Source organism: Myodes glareolus, chromosome 4, assembly GCF_982192425.1.
Source record: "Myodes glareolus chromosome 4, mMyoGla1.1, whole genome shotgun sequence".
Classification (NCBI taxonomy): Eukaryota; Metazoa; Chordata; class Mammalia; order Rodentia; family Cricetidae; genus Myodes; species Myodes glareolus.
In genome coordinates, this window is record NC_142029.1 from 104,522,392 (window position 1) to 104,544,638 (window position 22,247).

The window sequence follows — 22,247 nt, forward strand, 5'->3', positions numbered from 1 at the left end:
ACACAGAGAAACCCTGATTGTAGCTCTTACAGAGGACCTGAGCTAAAATTCTCAGCATCTATGAGATGGCCTGTAACTCTAGCTCCAGGGGATCCAATAAATATCCTTTTCTGGCCTCTGGGACACTTGCATTCACATACAAAAAGCTAACACAGAAATTTCAAATCAATCTTTAAAAAAAAAAATTAAACTTAGAAATTGTGTATGAGGGACTGAAGAAATGGCTCAGAGGTTAAGAGCACTAACTGCTCTTCCAGAGATCCTGAGTTCAATTCCCAGCACCCACATGATGGCTCACACCCATCTGTAATGAGATCTGGTGTCCAAAACACTGTATACACAACAAATAAATCTTTAAAGAAAAGAAATTGTGTATGTTACTAAGCTCTTACATTCTTTCTATTTTCACTCACTTGAATTTCACTTAAGACGAACACCCTGAGAGAGTCAGGTTGGTCTCAGTCCTCAGGGAATTCTCTGAATCGAACAGTGCAGGGATGGGGGTGGGGTTACAAGGCTGGAGCACAGACACTTAACCTCTTCACCCCTAGGATGGGCATGCCACCACTGGCCAGACTGTGCCCACTCCCCACATTTGCAGTAACTGCAGCAGGTTACACAAACTCGTCCTGTCCATCTCCCTTATCTTGTTTAAGACTAGTTCCAGCCCATTAGGCCTCTCACTAGTTCCCACTAGCCTGCTGTATTCACAAATAACATAGGTGGGGGGAAGCTACCACCAGGGGCACAGAAGACTGTAACTGACAGAGAAGCAAGGAACAGAAGGTCACTGAGACTCTCCAGGCACAGGATACTGGAAAGTGAACAGCATTGGCTACCACCAGTCCAACTTCAAAGGCACAGTGAGATGGCCCACAGTGCAACTCTCCTGAGACTTTTAGGACAAGCAAGAGACACAGCAGATGTCCCTGACCCACACACACACCCCTACTATCACAGGTGATACAGCAACTGTCATGAAGCCACCTGCTTCCTGAGCCAGTGAAGCATACCTAGCTGGCAAAACAACTTAAAACTGACAAAGAGCCATACTGTTAAAAATGGGCACGTGCTGGGGCTGGAGAGATGGCTCAGCGACTAAGAGCATTGCCTGCTCTTCCAAAGGTCCTGAGTTCAATTCCCAGCAACCACATGGTGGCTCACAACCATCTGTAATGAAGCCTGGTGTCCTCTTCTGGCCTGCAGACAGAATACTGTATACATAATAAACAAATAAATAAATATTTAAAAAAAAAGAAAAAAAACAGGCACATGTTGCTTGCTTTTCTGTTGTTAGATCTGATGCTTTTGTTTGTATTTTTGAGACAGTCTCACTAGGTAGCCCTAGCTGGCCTGGAACTATGTAGATCAGACTGGCCTCAAATTCATCTATCTCCACCTAGCTTTGCTTCTGAGTGCTGGGATTAAAGGCAATCACCACCACACCCAACTTGAGCTTGTACTTTTGATCCTCCTACCTCTCCTTTCCAAGTGTTGGGGTCACAGGCATACACCACCTGGTTTACACAGTAAACTTGTAAGGCTTGCTTGAGGTGGAGCCTAGGACTTTAAGCACTCTACAAACCAAGCTACACCCCCAGCAACTTACCACATATTGAATGATGAACACATGCAACAAAAGCTGAACTGTTAGCTGGGCACAGTGGCACACACCTATAACCCTGGTACTTGGGAGGGTGAGGCAGAAGGGCCTCAACATCGAGACTGACATGAGCTTCATTTTAAGTACCAGACCAGCTAGACTATATGATAAGACCTAATCAGTGCCCATACCACCCAGGAAACAAGGGAAGGTGTTCAAGGTCAAGGTCACTCTCAGGCACGTAATGAGTTTAAGGCCAGCCTAAGTTATATGAGTCTATTTCATAAGTTCTAGAAACATCTCGGGGTGCAAGGACAGGAAGGGGTCAAGGCTGGTCTGTCTGCTAACATCCACTTGCTTATTTCTAATACAGTGCCTTCCTGGTGGGAAACAAAGGGAAGCCAATGAGGGCCCCCTTCCTTTTACGAAGCTGTGGGAAAGTCAAGCCCCAGACAAAGTCTTCCCCTAACATGCCACTCAACTGTACAAACAGAAAACTTCACAGCAGCAGCTGCAGTTACACAGGAAACATCAAAATCACTAGTTACCTTAATGAGCTTAACACTTCCTCTAAGAGATGACATCAGTAAGATCTCTTAGACTTGACTGACAGGTCCTTGACATATCCCAGATAATACTGCCACTTTCATTCAGAGCTTTTAAACATCCCTTCCAAAAACAAACAAACAAACAAAAAACCCACAAAAAATTTAAAAAAAAAAAAAAGCAAGTCAGGGGGATCTCTCTAAGTTCAAGGCCAACCTGGTCTACAAGAACTAGTTCTAGGACAGGCACCAAATCTACATAGAGAAACTCTGTCCTTAAAAAAAACAAAAAACAAACAAACAAAAAATTCATGACACAGAAATGGCTCAGCTGTAAAAGTGTGACATAAGAATAAGAACGCATAGCACTTGGGAGGCAGAGGCAGGCGCATCTCTGTGAGTTTGAGGCCAGTCTGGTCTATAAGAGCTAGCTCCAGGACAGGCACCAAAGCCACAGAGAAACCCTGTCTCGAAAAAAACAAAAAACCAAACAAACAAACAAAAAATAAGAACCCACATAAATGTGAAAGGAAGAACCAACTCCACAGAATTGTTCTCTGACCTCCATAAGCCACTGTGGCACACTCTGTACACACACATCACACTCATTTTATGAAATAACTTTCTTTTTCCAAGACAGTTTCTCCATGTAACAGTCCTGGCCAGTGACCGGCAGTGGGCTCCCGGCAACTGCGGCCAGGGTGGCGCATGCATGCGGGCGAACCCAGAGCGCCCCATAGGGGATGAGGAGTGCTGCGCCTCAGGTTCGCCCTCCTCCGGCTAGGCAGAACCTGTGTCTGGCGGGCAAGGGGACAAAGCGGGCATGAAGGGGGCACTGGGCAGACGAAAGAGCCTGTGGTTCCGACTGAGGAAGATAATTCTCTGTGTTCTGGGGTTCTACATTGCCATTCCTTTTCTTGTCAAACTGTATCCTGGGATACAGACCAAACTGATATGCTTGAATTTTGTGAGGGTCCCCTATTTCACTGACTTGAAAAAAACCACAGGATCAAGATTTGAATCATACCTGCAATTACTACCTCCAGCCAGAGGATGATATGACTATTGGAGTCTGGCACACCATCCCCTCCATCTGGTGGAAAAATGCCCAAGGGAAGGACCAGATGTGGTATGAGGATGCTTTGGCTTCTAACTACCCCATCATTGTATACCTGCATGGGAATACAGGCAACAGAGGAGGCGACCACCGTATGGAGCTGTACAAGGTGCTGAGTTCCCTTGGTTACCATGTGGTCACCTTCGATTACAGAGGCTGGGGTGACTCAGTGAGGACACCAACGGAGCGAGGCATGACGTATGATGCACTCCATGTCTTTGACTGGATCAAAGCAATAAGTGGTGACAACCCTGTGTATATTTGGGGTCATTCACTGGGCACTGGAGTGGCAACAAATCTGGTACGGCCTCTGAGAGAGCGAGCGAGCAGAGAGAGAGAGAGAGAGAGAGAGAGCCAGATGCCCTCTCTCATATTGAAAAGTCATATTGAAGAGACTCATATTGAAGTCTCTATTCACAAATATCCATGAAGAAGCAAAGAGTCATCCATTTTCAGTGATATTCCCTGGCTTTGACGGGTTCTTCCTCAACCCCATTACAAGCAGTGGGATTAAATCGCAAATGGAGGAATGTGAAGCCTATCTCCCGTCCTCTGCTCATCTTGCATGCTGAGGATGACCCCGTTGTGCCCTTTCATCTCGGCAGAAAGCTATACAACATTGCTGTACCATATTGGGGCTTCCGAGACTTCAAAGTTCAGTTTGTCCCCTCACTCAGACCTTGGTTACAGACATAAGGGCATCTACAAGAGCCCTGAGCTTCCACGGATACTGCGGGAATTCCTAGGGAAGTCGGAACCAGAGCGCCAGCACTGAGCCTGGCCTGTGAAGGAGCATGAAGACCCACCCTCCTTCCCTTCTTCCCTGGCCAGCAGTCTGGCACCCGCGACCAATGGTGCTCAGGAGCCCAGTGTGTACCTAGAAAGAAGACTCAGACACAGCAGGCAGAGGCTCCACAGACAGATCTGTGAGAAAAACACAGTGACAGGCAGGCGGCCCCCTGACCTGAACTTTTAGGACCCCATATGCCTTGGGCTGGGCACAGGAAACCTGGGAGGGGCCCAGGAGCTCGGGACCACTCCAGATTGTCTGGCCCCACCACTTCCACTATGGGGAAATGGTTCTTTCTGCCCTTCCTGGCGTAGAGTGGACTCAAGTGGCTCGGTTTGTCCCCTTCAGCTCGTGTACCTGCTTGCCTTCCTCAGCTGACCCTACCTCTCATGGCATCTGCTCACCCACAGTAAGGGGCACCTGGATCTGCAAGTCCTTCCGTTCTGCCCACCTGTCTGTCATCTAACCTGGCTGTAGATTGAGCATTTATTTAAGAATAAAATCTTGTCCAAACGAGGAGCAAAAGGAGGAAGAAAATGACGAAGGACTGCGAGGGATACTATCACCCACTGATACAAGGGGTCGGATCTAATGAGAGTTTACCAAGGCCAGATGGACCGTGACTGAACGAGCATGTGATCCAACCAGATTCTCTGAATGTGGCCGGATTTTCTGAATGTGGCTGGCCTGCAGTCTTTCCGAGAAGCTATTGACAATGACACTGGGACTGGTTTCCTCTGCATATACTGGATTTTTGGGATCCAGTCTGTTTGGATGCTCACCTTCCTGGACCTGGAGTGAGGGGGGAGGAACTTGGACTTCCCACAGGGCAGGAGACCCTGACTTCCCTAGGGGACAAAGAGGGAGGAGGAGAGGGAGGGGGGAGTGGGAGGGCGTTGGGAGGAGGGGCGTAAATGGAAACTTTTTATAATTTAATAAAATTACAAAAAAAAAAAAAGAATAAAATCTTGGTGGTTGGTTTTTCTTAAATTAAAAAAAAAAAAAGGAAAAAAGGAAAAAAAAAAACAGTCCTGCCATCCTGGAACTCACTCTGTAGACCAGGCTGGCCTCAAACTCATTTACATTTGATACACAAGAAAGAGACAGAGTGAATGAGACTGGGGCTGGCATGGGCTTTTGAGCCAGTGAAACACCTCCTACAAGGTCACAAAACTTAAAACTTCCCCCAAACAGGTCCGGCAAGCTTTCAAATACGCATGAGCTTCTGGAGCTGTTCTCATCCAAACCACACCATCACTGTAAGCTCTGCACTGTTCAAAGCATCACAAAATAACAACAATGAAGCCAGAATACTAACTTTTAATGTCATTTCATTGAAGCCCATCACCAGGTAAGGTGGCAACGGGTCACACCTGTTTCACAGGATGAATGCCAGGACTCGGGTCTGCATATGAATTAGAGTTCTGAAGAACTACCTGGTGGCAAGACTGCTCACCAGGCAAAAGCACTTGCTGTCAATCTGATGACCTGGAATTCAATCCCCAGGACCCAGAAGGTAGAAGAAAATCTGCTCCTCAAAGTTGTCCCACATATTACACAAAATTAAACAAGTTGTTTTTTAGATTTTTACTATTTTATGTGTATGAGTGTTTTGCCTGCATGTATATCTGTGCACCACACTCAAGACTGGTGCCTAAGGAGGTAGTGAGCTTCTGTATGGGTGCTGGGAATTGAACCCAGGTCCTAAGCAACAAGTACTTTTAACCACTGAGTCAACTCTCCAGCCTACAAGAAATGTTTTCAGTTCAAAAAAAGTAGTAACATCTAAACCAGGCAGTGGTGGCGCACACCTTTAATCCCAGCACTCAGGAGGCAAAGACAGGCGGCTCTCTGTGAGTTCGAGGCCAGCACGGTCTATACAGCTAGTTCCAGAACAAGCTCCAAAACTACAGAGAAACCCTGTCTCAAAAAACCAAAAGATAGAAAAAGAAAGAAAGAAACAAGAAAAAAATAAAGAAAAAAGAAAAGTAGTATTACAAGCTTGGTGGTGGCAGCACACACATTTAATCCCAGCACTTGGGGAGCAGAAGCAGGAGGATCTCTGTGAGTTCAGGTCTACATAGTGAGAGAGTTTGACGCCAGCCAGGACTGTTGAACACCCCCCGCCCCCCACCCGTCTCCAAAAACAAAAAACAAAAAATTAATCACGAATGGGCCCACATGGCATGGTGATGCACGCTTTTAGTCCCAGCATTCAGGAAACAGAGGTAAGCAGATACGTGTGAGTTTGAGGCCTGCCAGACACATAGAGAGTTCCAGAACGGCCAAGGCTGCACAGTGAGACCCAAGAAAACAAAACAAACCAAGCACTTTTAAAAATGAATGAATACATCTGCAGGCCAAGGAAAATGCCCTCTCATTTCCAGCCCCTGGCCCTGAAGACATGTGGCACACAGTAAGGATCCCACTATCCGCGGAGCAGTCAACGACAGTGCAAGAACACCTGCTGAACACCTCTCATCCCAGCACTTGGGAGGTGGAGGCAGGAAGAGGAGGAATTCAAGGCCAGCCTGGGCTACTTAAGGAGTTGGAGGTCAGCTTTGGTTATATGAGATCCTGTCTCCGAAATCACAATAATAATGATGATAATGCAGGAACTATTTGCCCAGTTTTTCCAAACCCTATCTGTGAAGCAGTTCCCTTGTAGAAAGGAGGAAACCAAGGGGTTCGAGAGATGAAGCGACTCTGCCTAAGGCCACATAGCCAACGCTGACAGCCGGCGCGGGGCATCAAACTCAAAGCCAGTCTGTCAATTCAAACTAAACTTGTTTATAAAACCCTGAGAAGCAGCTGGAGTCCCTGCAAGTGGGGAGGGCATCAAGTCGATGCCTTCGATGCTTTAAAATAAAAAGCCCTATCTGGAAAGCAGGGAAGGGAGGGCCAAGGGACTCGAAAGAAAAACAATGCCTCCGTGAGCAAACGTTCCTAGGCATCTTTCACTTTTTAGGAAAACATTTCAAAGTCACTGCATGCAAGGAACGGAAGAAGTTATTTATTTTTCCTTCAAGATCTGCAATAAAATTTGTCAAAACAAAAAATAGATGTCTTGGGAACGAAGAGGGTTCATGACTGCGTCCAAGCCACACTGGACATCAATATCTGAGGTAAAATGTTGCTCCAGACGCCCGACCACAGCACATTAAGATCGCACCAGTTACAAACAGACAGAAAAGACCAAGACAGTCAGCCATTGCTGAAAGTTGGGGTCACAGAAATTAAAGTGGGAGATCTGAATCTCTGGAACGCCAAAGGGAGGGAGCTTTGTCCCAAGATCTCACGAGAACGCGCGCGCGGCCTCCACGAGGCCCAGGGCCACCCGCCTCGCCGGCCACGGAGCCTGGAAGCGGCCGCGATCTCGCTGCACTGCGGCCTGAACCGCGCGCAAGGCTTCTTGACCCTCGGGCGCCGCCGTACCCCGACCCTGCTCGGGTCGCCCGGCTGCCCCCTCCCCCTCCCGGCGCCTCGGCTTCATTCAAACCGTCTTCCCCAAGCCCCGGGCGCCTCGTTTCGCCTGCGAGTCTCCGTTCCTTACCCGGAGGTACCGGCGCCGTAGCTTTCCTGGCGCCGCCCCCAACCCTCCACGAGGGGTCGGGGATAGAGTGGGCGTCTCGCTTCACCTCGCGAAACAAAGAAGCCGTCGCCGCCGCTGCCAAGCGAGGGGGAGAGCCTGGCGCGCGTGCCCGCTCAGCCTCGGCAGGCCGCCCCCCCAACACACACGGAGCCCGCGCGCCTGCCACGCGCGTGCCCGCCTCCCTGCCTACCCAGTCCACGAATCCAGCTTCCGCCGCCCGCCCGGCCTCGTGCGCGCGCCAGCCCACCCTTCCGCTCCCTGTGCGCACGCGCGGGAGGTCGCTGCGCGCACGCGCACCGGCCCTCTGAGGCAGCGAGGGGGTGGGTGGATCCGGAGGCCGCACCAGATTCTGACGCACCGCCCCTGTGGGGCGCTGGGCGGCTCTGCGCATGCGCACAGCTCCAACCAAGGCGAGCAACCGGGCCTCAATCCGGAGAGCATGCGCAAATGGAGCGCCACTGCGGCGAGGACTCAAGGTTGGGGGAGGGGATTTTGTGGTCCTGATGGGAGGTAGCCGTGATGAAAGCGAGCCCTTAGGCTCGGAAATGAGCACCCAGGGTGGGAACTGAAGCCGAAGAACGATCAGAACCCAAGGATGGTACAGAGCCCGCGCAAGGCCAAGGGCAGGCCTGGGAAACTCTTTGATCCTGGCGCTGGCGAGGCCCTGCCTGCTCTGCAAGGCTCTGCCCTGGCCACATTTCCTGCATAACCTGCTGAGGCCCATTAATTAGCTTTCCAAATATTTATTGAGCTGCCATCAGCTCCTAGCCGCCCTCGGATTCAGATTCGGTGGGTAGCAGGGTGAGAGAGTGAAATGTGCAGTGTGTGAGATGGAGACGCCAGATCACAATTTTCCTTCCCGTTTCTAAGAAGGAATGAGGGTAGAACTTGGTGCAAGTGTAGAGATTCCAAGCCTCCACTTGAGTTTGAAAAATATTTGGTGGTTGGTGCTGGAGAAATGGCTCGGAGGTTAAGAGCACTGACTGCTCTTCCAGAGGTCCCGAGTTCAATTCCCAGCAACTACCATGGTGCCTCACAGCAATCTATGATGAGATCTGGTGCCCTCTTCTGGCATGCAGGCTACATGGAGGTAGAATGTTGGATACATAATAATAAATAAACATTTTTTAAAAAAAAAGAAAGAAAGAAAAATATCTGGTAGTGATCAGGCATGGTATCTCACGCCTTTAATTCCAGCATTCGGAAGGCAGAGGCAAGTGGATTTTTGTGAGTTTAATGCCAACATTTTTTGCTTAGTTTTTCAATACAGGGTTTCTCTATGAGGCCCTGGTTGTCCTGGAACTTGCTGTGTAGACCAGGCTGGCCTCGAAATCAGAGATTCTCCTTCTGCTCCCGGAGTGTTGGGATTAAAGGTGTGTACCACCACCACCTGGCCCCTACTTGGTCTCCTACATAGCGAATTAAGGGATTCAAACAAAAAAGGCTGAGTTTTTTCTTTTCTTTTCCTATAAAGGACAACAACACAATGTTTTGTGTCAGGAAATCACTGGTTTGCCTATGGTATTGAGTTTATTTTATTAGATTTATTTTAAGGATCTAGAGAGATGAGTCAGCGATTAAGAGCATTGGCTACTCTTCCAGAGAACCTGGGTTCCAAGTCCCAGCACCCACATGCAGCTCATAACTGCCTGTAACTCCATATCAACTAATCTGACACCTTCATACAGAGAATGCAGGCAAACAAGTGCACATAAAATTAAAAAATTTTTTAAAAAAAAGATTTATTTTAAAATGGGGCTTGGACTAGAGAGATGGCTAAGAGGTTAAGAGCACTCACTGCTCTTCCAGAGGTCCTGAGTTCAATTCCCAGTAATCACATGGTGGCTCACAACCATCTATTATGAGATCTGGTGCCCTCTTTTGATGTACAGGCATACATGCAGACAGAACACTGTATACATAATAAATGAATCTTTAAAAAAAGAGAGAGAGAGTGAGGTGGAGGGGGGGCTTGGTGGCATTTGCCCTTAATCTCACCAGGTCAGTCTGTGAATTGTGTCCAAGTCATCCACATAGTGAGTCCCAAGCCAGTCAAGGTTATATAATGAGACTCTTCTCAAAAAAACTATTTCGGGGCTGGGGAGATGGCTCAGCAGTTAAGAGCACTGTCTGCTCTTCCAAAGGTCCTGAATTCAATTCCCAGTAACCGCATGGTGGCTCACAACCATCTGTAATGAGATCTGGTGCTATCTTCTGGCCTGCAGGCATACATGCAGACAGACTACTGAGAAAAAGAAAGAAATCTCTAAAAAAAGAAAAATAAAAAAAAATGAATATTTTGATGACTGGTAAAATGGCTCAGCACTTGCTTGTACAGAGGACCCAAATTCTGTTCCCAGCCAACATCTCCGGTGGCCCACAGTTCCTATAGACTGAGGCCCTCTTCAGGCCTCCTTAGGTGCACACACACATACTCAGCAGAAAACACACTCAGCCTACAGATGACAGACACATACAATTTTATTTGTTTATTTTAAAGTTTTTCAAGATCGGGTTTCTCTGTGTAGCCCTGGCTGTCCTGGAACTTGCTCTGTAGACCAGGCTGGCTCGAACTCACAGAGATCCTCCTGCTTCTGCCTCCCAATTGCTGGGATTAAAGGTGTATGCAACCACTGTGGGTGATTAACTTTTATTTTTATGTACATTGGTGTTTTGCCTACATATATATAAGGGTGTAAGATCCCCTAGAACTGGAGTTAGAGACAGTTGTGAGCTACTATGTGGGTGCTGGGAATTTGCCCAGGTCCTCAGGGAGAGCAGCCAGTGCTCTTAACTGCTGAGCCATCTCTCCAACCCCCTAATTTTTAGTTTTATTTGTTCTGTGTGTGTGTGAAAATTCAGATCCTCTGCAGGACAGTATACTTCTAACCACTGAGTCATCTCTCTAAGCCCCGCTGGGGAAAAAATGTGTATTAGTGTTTTGCCTGCATGTATGTATACCACATGCATGTGCATGGGTAGTACCCAGGAAGCCAGGTGGTATGACCTGCCATGCAGGCACTGGGAATTGAACCCTGGTCCTCTGTAAGGCTTGCTTTTGTTTTTCAACAGGGTCTACCTATGCAGACAGAACTGACCTTCAACTCAGGATCCTCCTGCCTCTTTCAACCAAGTACTAGGATTACAGGTGACATCATGTCCACTTGACATACTAGAATTTGTTTGGTTGTTCGTTTGTTTGAGACAGAGTCTATGTAACCTTGCCTGGCCTGTGACTTGTAATGTAGATCAGGCTGTCTTCAGATTCGTAGAGATCCCCCTGCCTTGTCTTCGGAGTGCTGGGATTGAAGGCGTGTGCCAGCACTACCAACCATACTAGATTGTTTTAAGTGTCACATATGGGCTGGGAGTGTAATTCTTGCTTGTAGAGCTTGCCTAGCATGCATGGAGCCCTGGATTCCATCACCAACACTGAGTAAACTAAGCACGGTGGTACACGCCTGTTGGCTCAGAAATAGGAATTTGCAGGCATGAAGATCAGTAGTATAAAGTCGCCCTCCGCTACAGAGTGACCTTGAGGTGAGCCTGGACTGTGTGAGAATGCTTCAAAGATAAAAGAAAGAAAAGTGGGGGGAGGGGGATGAAGAGAGGCCAGGCTACCTGGCTATTGACTGGGCAACTCTGCATCAGCAAATTGGGCCTTTCCCATCCCCAGATGGGTACCCACCAGGAAGATCATAAGCAAGAGTCCACATATGTGCAGAAGCTGACTTGAGCAGGGTAACTGCAGACCCGTCGTCCGCAGGCAAGTCGACTGGACCCCATGGCATGCCTTGTGTTCTCCACCTTTAAAATTGATCTGATGCCTTTTTCTGTCAGGAAGGTGTACATACAGATAGAGCACCATATACATAAAATAAGTAAATCTTAAAAAATTAAAAACAAAATTTAAATGAAAGGTGTACACCTTTAATTCCAGCATTTTAGAGGCAAAGGCAGGCAGATATCTGTGAGACTGATACCAGCCTCATCTACATAGCGAGCTCCAGGCCAGCCAGGGTCCCCATGAATTATATGAATTACTCCCCATGACAGGAGTCCCCAGAATTATTTTTAGTGTGTGTGTGTGTGTGTGTGTGTGTGTGTGTGTGTGTGTAGGTATGTGCACATAAGTACAGGTGCCCAAAGAGGCTAGCAGAGTTGAAACCATTGCAACTGGGATTCCAGGCTATTTCCAGCCACCTGATGTGGGTACTGGGAATTGAATCCTGGTCCTCTGCAAAAGCAACAAGTACATTTAACAACTGATATTTGATTGAAACATAGTAATTGCACATATTTATGGGGTACAGTACTATCTTTAAATACCTGCCTGCTTTGTGCTGCTTACACCAGGCTAATGAACATAGCTATCACTTTAGGTTGTTTTTATTTTATTTTATTTTTTGGTTCACTTTAGGTTTTTATTTGTATTATTATTATTTCAAATGGTTATTTCAAGCATGTGTGTGGGGTGTGTGATATGTGTGTGCCGATGCCAGTAGAGGCAGAGAAGGGAGTCAGACGGCCGGGAGCTAGAATTACAGGCATTTGTGAGTCACCAACATGTTTTTTTTTCCATAGGTTTTTTAAAAAAATATCTATTTATTATGTATACACATATGTATATGTGTATATGTATATATAATAAATAAATACATACATTTATTTATTATATATACAACATTCTGTCTCCATGTATGGCTGAAGGCCAGAAGAGGGCACCAGACCTTATTACAGATGGCTGTGAGCCATCATGTGGTTGCTGGGAATTGAACTCAGGACCTTTGGAAGAGCAGGCAATGCTCTTAACTGCTGAGCCATCTCTCCAGCCTCCTGAACTCAGCTCTGTTGAGAAAGTAGAATGGGTCAGGGTTTTTTTGAGACAGAATCTCATTATAGAACCCTGACTGGCCTGAAACTCTTCATATAGACAAAGCTGACCTCGAACTCAGAGAGATCAGCCTGCCTTTGCCTCCTAAGTGCTGAGATTAGAGGTGTGCACCACTACTCCCAGGTCACCTTGGAATTGATTTTTTAAAAAGGCTGTAGTGTGTGTGTGTGTGTGTGTGTGTGTGTGTGTGTGTGTGACTGTGAGGTCATGGTGCTCGCGTGGCATTTATAGAAAAACTTTACAAAGCCAGTTTTCTCCTTCTACCCTGTGGGTCCCAGGTTGTCAGGCATGGCAGAAAGTGCCTTTATCCGCTGCTGAGCCATCTCTATATATTTACTTAATTTTGAAGTAGTCTCATGTAGCTCAGGTTGGGCTGGAATTTTTTTTTTTTCGAGACAGGGTTTCTCTGTAGCTTTGGAGCCTGTCCTGGAACTAGCTCTTGTAGACCAGGCTAACCTCAAACTCACAGAAATCCGCCTGCCACTGCATCCTGACTGCTGGGATTAAAGGCATGCGCCACCATCACCTGGCTAGAATTCTTTTTTTTTTTTAATTTTTTATACATTTATTATTGATATTTATTGAGCTCTATATTTTTCTGTGCTCCCCTCCCTACCTCTCCCCTCCCCCCTTCAATGCTCCTCCAAGGTCCCCATGCTCCTAATTTACTCAGGAGATCTTGTCTTTTTCTACTTTCTACTTTCCATGTTGATTAGATCTATGTAAGTCTCCCTTAGTGTCCACAATGTTGTCTAAATTCTCTGGATTGTGGTTTGTAGACTGGCTTTCTTTGCTTTATGTTTAAAAACCACCTATGAGTGAGTACATGTGATAATTGTCTTTATGTGTCTGGGTTACCTCACTCAAAATAGGGTTTTCTTTTTTTTTTAAGATTTATTTATTTATTATGTATACAACATTCCTTCCATGTCTGCCTGCATGCCAAAAGAGGGCACCAGATCTCATTATAGATGGTTGTGAGCCACCATGTGGCTGCTGGGAATTGAACTCAGGACCTCTGGAAGAGCTCTTAACCTCTGAGCCATCTCTCCAGTCCCAAAATAGTGTTTTCTAGCTCCATCCATCTGCCTGCAAAATTCAAGCTGTCGTTATTTTTTTCTGCTGTGTAGTGCTCCATTGTGTAAATGTACCATATTTTCCTTATCCATTCTTAGATCGAGGGGCATTTAGGTTGTTTCCAGGTTCTGGCTATGACAAACAAAGCTGCTATGAACATAGTTGAGCACATGTCCTTGTGGCACGATTGAGCATCCTTTGAATATATACCCAAAAGTGGTATTACTGGGTCTTGAGGATGGTTGTTTCCTAATTTTCTGAGAAATCGCTGACATCCAGAGGGGTTGTACCAGCTTGCATTCCCACCACCAATGCAGAAGTGTTCCCTTTTCCCCACAACCTCTCTAGCATAAGTTATCATCAGTGTTTCTGATTTTGGCCATTCTTACAGGTGTAAGATGGAATCTCAGAGTTGTTTTGATTTGCATTTCTCTGATGGCTAAGGATGTTGAGCATTTCCTTAAGTGTCTTTCAGCCATTTTAGATTCCTCTGTTGAGAGTTCTCTGTTTAGGTCTGTACTCCATTTTTTTAAATTGGATTATGTGTTCTTTTGGTGTCCAATTTATTGAGTTCTTTGTATATTTTGGAGATCAGACCTCTGTCTGATGTGGGGTTAGTGAAGATCTTTTCCCATTCTGTAGGCTGTCGTTTTGTCTTGTTGACCATGTCCTTTGCTTTACAGAAGCTTTTCAGTTTCAGGAGGTCTCATTTATTAATTGTTTCTCTCAGTGTCTGTGCTGCTGGGTTATATTTAGGAAGTGGTTCCCTGTGCCAATGACTCCAAGTGTACTTCCCACTTTCTCTTCTATAAGGTTCAGTGTGGCTGACTTTATGTTGAGGTCATTGATCCATTTGGACTTGAGTTTTGTGCATGGTGATAGATATGGGTCTATTTTCATTTTTCTACATGTTGATATTCAGTTATGCAAGCACCCACTTGTTAAATATGCCTTCTTTTTTCCATTTGATATTTTTTGATTCTTTATCAAAGATCAGGTGTTCGAAGATGTGTGGATTGATATTCAGGTTCCATTGGTATTTGGTTCCATTGGTATTTGGGTTCCATTGATATTTGGTTCCATTGGTCCTCCCGTCTGTTCTTATGCCAATACCGGACTGTTTTCAGTACTGTAGGTCTGTAGTAGAGTTTGAAGTCAGAGATTGTGATGCTTCCAGAAGTTCTTTTATTGTACAAGATTGTTTTGGCTATCCTGGGTTTTTTGCTTTTCCAAATGAAATCGAGTACCATTCTTTCGAGGTCTTTGAAGAATTTTGCTGGGATTTTGATGGGCATGGAATTCTTTTTTTCTATTTTATTTTTTGGTTTTTCGATACAGGATTTTTCTGTGTATCTTTGGTATCCTGGAACTCACTCTATAGGCCAGGTTGGCCTCAAACTCATAAAAATCCACTTGCCTCTGCCTCCCAAGTGCTGGTATTAAAGATGTGTGCCACCACACCTGACAGGCTGGAATTCTTAAGTAGCTGAGGATGGTCTTGAACTCCTGATCCTCTCTCCTCCTCTTCTGAAGCTCTAGGATGACAGGTGAGCTGCCATGCTTCCAGTAAGTTACCTTCTGACCATCCCATCACTTTACCTGTTTATGGGATGGCCAGAACTACAATGATCTGTCAGCATGCACAAGGCTTCTGTGATTTTAAAATCATTAAGATTTTGATTTTAAAGACAAGCTTTTCACTATATCCAGGCTGACCTCAACCTCATGAACCTGTCTCAACCTCCCGAGTATTGTAATTAAACTGCTAAGCCCCACCACTACCAGACAGAAGCTTTTATGGATTCCCACTCTTGTGGTAAGCCAACCCTGGAGCAGGCATGGGTGTGATGGAACCTGCCAACAATTCTACCCACCTTTAGTTTCTCTGCAGGTCCTTCTGCCTCTCTTATTTATTCCCCTTTTCTTCCTGTAGCCTCATTCTGGTTTTGGGAGGTAAATGCATGTTCAGCACACTTGAGGAGATCAGGGCACAGTTTGGAGAGTTCACTTTTTTCTTTCTACTCTGTTCCACCATCTGGGAATCAATAGCGGGTCATTGATTGGTTGGTGGCAAGTGCCTTCTCCACTGGGCCATCCTGCCCTGCACCCATTCTTGTTTATTTGTTTAAGATGGAGTCTTGTGCAGCCTAGCTGAAAGTGACCTTGAACTTGTGATCCTCTTGACAGCTGAAATCATAGATATATACCACCATGTGTGGTGTATTTTGCTCTGGGGATCAAACCTGTAGCTTTGTTTTTGTTTTTTTGTTATTTTTTGTTTTGTTTTTTTCGAGACAGGGTTTCTCTGAGCCCTAGCTGTCCTGGAACTCATGTGTGCCACCACTGCCCAGATAAACCCGCAGCTTTGTGCATGCTTGATCACAGAGCCACAGCCTCTGGCATCACAGTGAAGCACCCAGTATGAAGGCTAGTAGGTGGGCCCTGTGAGACGTGGTTAAACAGGTTACACCACCCTGAACTAGCACAACCAGAAACCATGACTCACTAAAGCACTGGGGCTGGAGAGATGGCTCAGTGTTTAAGAGCACTGGCTGCTCTTCCAGAGGTCCTGAATTCAATTAGCAGACCCCACATGGAAGCTCATAACATCTGTAACTGTAATTCCATGGGATCCAATGCCCTCTTCTGGTGTGCAGATGAACATGCAGACAAAACACTCACATACAAAAAAAAATACATAAGGAAGTTTTTATTTTGTTTAGTTTTTCCAGACAGGGTTTCTCTGCCTAGCTTTGGCTGTCCTGAACTCACTGTGTAGACCAGGCTAGCTTTGAACTCAGAGAGTTCAATTCCCAGCAACCACATGGTGGTTCACATCCATCTTACAGTGGGATGTAATGTCCTCTTCTGACATAAAGGCATACATGCAGATAGAACACTCATATAAGTAAAATAAATAAATCAAAAGACAGAAAAATTTCCACTATGGTCTTCTGGTTGAACATTTTGTCCCAAACTGGTGGCATGGTTTTAGGAGGCTGTGAAAACTTTAGGAGGTGGGACCCAGCTGAGGGAGGCAGATCACTGCGGGGAAGTTATCTTGTCCCTAACCATCAGCTTTTTTCTTGGTTTCCTGTCTGTGCTGGCTAGTCTTGTCAGCTTAACATGCAGAGTTAGCTGAAAAGCAGGAACCTCAATTGAAAAATGCCTTCTGTACTGGGTGGCTTTGTGTCCAGCTGACACAGCCTGGAGTCATCAGAAAAGGAACCTCGATTGAGGAGCTGCCTCCATGAAATTCAGCAGTAAGGCATTTTCTCAGTTAGTGATCAATGCGGGAGGGCCCAGTCCACTGTGGGTGGTCCCATCCCTGAGCTGGTGGTCTTGGGTTCTATAAGAAAGCCGCCTGAGCAAGTCATGAGGAGCAGGTCAGTAAGCAGCACCCCTCCATGGTCTCTGCATCAGTTCCTGTTTCCAGGTTCCTGTCCTGACTTTCTTTGATGAACAGTGATGTAGAAGTGTAAGCCAAGTAAACCCTTTCCTCCCCAACTTGCTTTTAGTCTCGATGTTTCATTGCAGCAGTAGAAACACTAAGTAAGAGCATGTCTTTAATCCCAGCACTCAGGAGGCAGAGGCAGGCGGATCTCTGTGAGTTCAAGGCCAGCCTGGTCTACAGAGTGAGCCCTAGGACAGGTTCCAATGCTACACAGAGAAACCCTGTCTCGAAAACAAAAAAAAAAAAAAAAAGAAAGGAGGAGGAGAAGAAGAAGAAGAAGAAGAAGGAGAAGAAGAAGAAGAAGAAGAAGAAGAAGAAGAGAGAGAGAGAGAGAGAGAGAAAGGAAGAAAGAAAGAAAGAAAAGAAAGAGTAAGACATGGTCATGAGATCTGGCTGTGAGGCTTTTTTGTTTGTTTGTTTGTTTTGTTTTGGGTTTTTGAGATAGGGTTTCTCTGTGTATCCCTGGAGTCTTGGAACTCATTCTATGGACCAGACTGGCCTGAAACTCTTAGAGATCCACCTTCCTCTGCCTCCCAAGTGTTGGGATTGAAGGTGTGCGCTACCATTGTCCAGCTAGATATTTACTTTATTAGTGATTGATGGGGGAGGGCCCAGCCCATTGTAGGTGGTTCCATTCCTGTGCTAGAGATCCTGGGTTCTATAAGAAAGCAGGCTGGCTGCAGGGTAGGGGTGGCGCAAGCCTTTAATCCCAAAACTCGGGAGGCAGAGACAGGCAGCTCTCTGTGAGTTTGAGACCAGCCTGATCTAGAGTGAGTTCCAGGACAGATTCCAAAACTACAGAAAAACAAACAAAACAAACAACAACAAACAAACAGTCTAAGGAGGCTGGAGAGATGTCTCGGAGGATAAGAGCACCAGCTGCTCTTCCAGAGGTGTTGAATTCAATTCCCAGGAACCACGTAGTGACTCACAACCATCTGTAAAGAGATCTGGCGCCCTCTTCTGGCGGGCAGGTGGACATGCAGGCAGAACACTGTATACATAATAGGAAGGAAGGAGAGCAGGGGAGGGAAGAGAGGGTGGGAGGGAGGGAGAGAGGAAGGGAGGGAGGGAAGAAAAAAAGGAAGGAAACAGGCTGAGCAAGCCATGTAAGCAGCATCCCTCCATAGCCTCTGAATCAGCTACTAACTCCAGGTTCCTGCCCTGTTAGAGTTCCTGTCCTGGCTTCCTGCAATGATGGATTACCATGTTGAAGTGTGAGCTGAGTAAACCCTTTCCTGCCCAGCCTGCTTTCGGTCAAGGTGTTTTGTCGCAGCAACACGAACCTTTTCACTGTTAGGGATGTAGACTCAGTCCAGACGACGCCTGCCTAAACTGCCACATTCTGCTGCACTGGAACAGTGTGTGGGAGTTTGAATGGAATTGGCCCCATAATCCCCTGCATTGAAAGCGGCACTGTTAGGATGTGTGGCTTTGTTGGAGTAAGTGTGCTATGAAATAACTCATTTGTACACTGTAAAGATTTGTCACTCAGATTGACTTAATAAAAAGCTGAATGGCCGGTAGCCAGGCAGGAATTATAGGTAGAACAACCAATCTAGGAGAATGACAGGAAGAACACAGAGTCAGAGGAGATGCCAGCCAGCCACTGAGGAAGCAGGCAGTGAAGAAAATGAGGTTACAAGCCTTGAACCATATGGCAAAGTATAGATAAGAAATATAGGTTAATTTAAATGTAAGAGTAATAACAAGCCAGAGCTATGGTTCAAGCATTTATAAGTAATATTAAGTCTCTAAGTTAGTTATTTGGGAAACAGCTGCCAGTTATTTGGGAGCAGGTGGTTGGGACAGGAAAATCCCGCCTACAAAAGTGTGTCTCTGTAGGGGTGGGCTTTGAGGTTTCCTATGCTCAGTATACTGTCCAGTCTCTCAGTCAGTTAACTTCCAGTTTCCTGCAAGATGTAGAACTCTCAGCCGGCCGGTGGTGGCTCACACCTTTAATACCTGCACTCAGGAAGCAGAGACAGGTGGATCTCTGTGAGTTAGAGGTCAGCCTGACCTACAGAGAAAATTCCAGGACTGGTTCCATAACTACTGGGAAACACTGTTTCGGGGGGAAAAAAAAAGAATTAAAAAAAAAACCCACAACTCTCAGCTACTCCTCCAGCACCATGCTCCCTGCCATGATGGTAATGGACTAAACCTCTGAAATTGTAAGCAAGCCCTAATTAAATATTTTCCTTTAAAGAGCTGCTGTGGTCATGGTGTCTCTTCACAGCAATAGAACCCTCACTAAGACAACCAAGGCCATATGAAAAATGACAGCCATGGAGAAGGGAGCAGTGTGTAAGAGGACTTGTACAGGTATGAAGACCTGGGTACCACACAGGAGCCGTAACCTTGGCATTGTGTACAGGAGGATTTCAGGGTCTTGCTGATAGCCAGCCTAGATCCAGGCTCAGAGAGGCCCTGTTTCATAAATAAGGTGGAAAGTGACAGAGCAGAAAAACCGATGTCCTCTGATCTCTACCTGAGTCCCTACAGCATACACAATCACTCACACCGCCCAAGGCTCCAAGTTCTGGCCCTTCCCATATTTGCATAGCAACAATCACGGAGAGCCCAGGCCTTCCTTCCAAAGCATGGGCTCTTCGTTTGCTCCTCCATCCCAGCCCTGGCTGGCTCCCAGCACATGTCAGTCTTGCTGGCTTTCTCCACTCCTGTTGTATGATATATTATTATTATTATTATTATTATTATTATTATATTGATTGATTGTCCATGTAGCCCTGACTAGCCTGGAATTCAATATGTACACCAGACTGGCCCCAGACTCAGAGGGATCTGCCTGCCTCTGCTTCCTGATGCTGGGACTAAAGTATACACCATCACACCACCTTTTTCTAAGTGAGATAAAAAGACAGACCTGGGTCAAGCAAGGTAATCCACCCCTTTAATCCCAGCACTTGGGAGATAGAGGCAGATGGATCCCTGTGAGTCTGAGCCCAGCCTGGTCTACAAAGAACATTCCAGGACAACCAAGGCTGTTAACACAGAGAAACCCTGTCTCAAAAACACCTAAAATAATTAAATAAAACAAAACAAAACAAAAAAAACCCAGGTCTGGTCTTCCCCAAGACAGCATCAATGTCAGACCAAAATGTATTTCGACTGAAGTTAGACTTGGGAAATCAAGTTTACTGGATTTATATGGTGTGGGTAATAGGGTTACAGGAATGTGGGTGCCTCCACAAGGACCCCATCACAGATGGCAACCACTTCACAGCTGCACAAACAGGGATTCATTCAGCTAACCTCCTACAGTCTGTATATCCCAGCACCTCCCAAGACCGCGAGCCCACGTATAGCTGGGGCAGAATTACAACTAGCTGGGAGGTACAGGAGAGGCTGGGGTCTCAGGGAAGCAGCTGGTGGTTACAAGGACCTGGGTTCAGTTCCTCGTTCCACACGGTGGCTCACAACCACCTGTACCTCTAGCTTCAGGGGATATAAGATGTCCCAACACGCATGGTTCACAGATACACACAGGCAACCCATACACATAAAATACAAATCTTCAGGATAGCTGGAGAGATGGCTCAGTGGTTAAAAGCTGTTCTTCCAGAGGGCCCAGGTTCAACTCCCAGCACCATGTGGAAGCTGACGACTGTAACTACAGTTCTAGGGGACACAGAGCATCAGGCATGCATGTGGCACACATGGATGTGCATCCAGGAAAATACCCTCTCATAAAACAAATCTTAACAAAAATAAAATAAATCTTCAAACTGTGTGTGTGTGTGTGTGTGTGTGTGTGTGTGTGTGTGTGTGTGCGCGTGTGCACACCCAGACACATCATGGTCTGGGTGTGAGGTCTGAAGATAACTGTGGAGTCAGTTCTCTCCTTCCACACTTTTTGTTTTGTTTTTTCTTTATTTATTTATTATGTATACAGTGTTCTGTTCTGTCTGTTCATATATGCCTGCAGGCCAAAAGAGGGCACCAGATCTCATTATAGATGGTTGTGAGCCATCATGTGGTTACTGGGAATTGAACTCAGGACCTCTGGAAGAGCAGCCAGTGTTCTTGCTCTTAGCCTCTGAGTCATCTCTCCAGCCCCTTTTCTTTTTCTTCTTTTTTTGTTTTGTTTTGTTTTGAAGACAGTGTTTCTCCATATAGCTCTGGCTGTCCTGGAACTCACTCTATAGATCAGGCTGCCCTCAAGTTCATGAAGATCCCCGCCTGCCTCTGCCTCCCAAGTGCTGGGATTAAAGGTTTGTGACACATGTCCCACTGCCCCTCCACTTTTCTAAGAAAAATGTTTTTAATCTTTATTTTATGTGAATGGGTATTCTGCCTACATGTGTGTCTGTACATCGTGTGCATGTTAGATCCCTTGAGACCTGAGTTACAAACAGTCGTGAGCTGCCATGTGTCCAGATCTTCTGGAAGAGCAACCAGTGCTCTTAATTCCTGATCTGTCTTTTCAGACTCCTCTCCTTCCTCTTTTGAGAGGGCTCCAGGAATTGAACTCAGGTTGCTATGCTTGGAGGTAAGTTTCTTTTTTTTATCTTTTTTCTTTATTTCCAGACAGGGTCTTCCTTTATAGCTCTGGCTAGTCTTGAACGCATAGAAGCTTGACTGTCTCTGCTTCCTGAGTGCTGGGCTAAAGTGGGACTTAGGTGTAGAACTTTAAGACAATTCTGAAGCCATTTCTGACAACTCTCAGTCTCAGCAGTAATGCTCCCTGCTTCCCCCCTGGGAACCAAGGACCTAACAATTGCCCACACACGTACTGAGATGTTGGGAACTTTCCATCATCTCCCTGAGTCCTTGTGAATATAGAACTCAGTTATTGAATAGGGGCAAGATAGCCCTTAGGTGTTGACTCAGTGACTGATGTTTTGACTTAGGCCCTGGGAAAGGGGCAAAGTGACCCTCAGATGTTTTCCCTTACCTCATCTGATCTGGTTACTGCTCTCCAGCCAATTATTGATAGTAGCCCTTTTGAATAAGCCAATCATTAATAGTTAAAGAACCACCCCAGACACCCCTTCGGTGGTTTTTCTCTTTAAAAATAGCCTGTACCAGACATTCGGGGTCTTCTAGCCTCCCAAATGCTGGAAGACCATATCATGAGGGCTGGAGAGATGGCTCAGAGGTTATAAGCACTGGCTGCTCTTCTAGAGGTCCTGAGTTCAATTCCCAGCAGCC

General features: G+C 46.2%; 1 protein-coding gene and 1 pseudogene across 8 annotated transcripts in view; one reads left to right on the forward strand and one right to left on the reverse strand.

Annotated features, from left to right (window-relative positions):
* The window catches only part of Smarca4 (SWI/SNF related BAF chromatin remodeling complex subunit ATPase 4), a 98,053-nt gene extending 90,200 nt beyond the window's left edge, over window positions 1-7,853 (reverse strand). For 2 of the 8 annotated variants that reach the window (XM_085689835.2, XM_085689834.2), the window contains exon 1: window positions 7,609-7,813. The gene's annotated coding sequence lies outside the window, so the exon portion shown is untranslated. Of the gene's footprint in view, window positions 1-7,608; window positions 7,815-7,837 lie in introns of those variants that run through there. The other 6 variants (XM_048446520.3, XM_085689838.2, XM_048446519.3 and 3 more) reach the window with 4 other exon arrangements.
* Window positions 2,965-4,125, forward strand: LOC125408321 (lysophosphatidylserine lipase ABHD12-like; annotated as a pseudogene).
* Window positions 7,854-22,247: the final 14,394 nt, after the last annotated feature.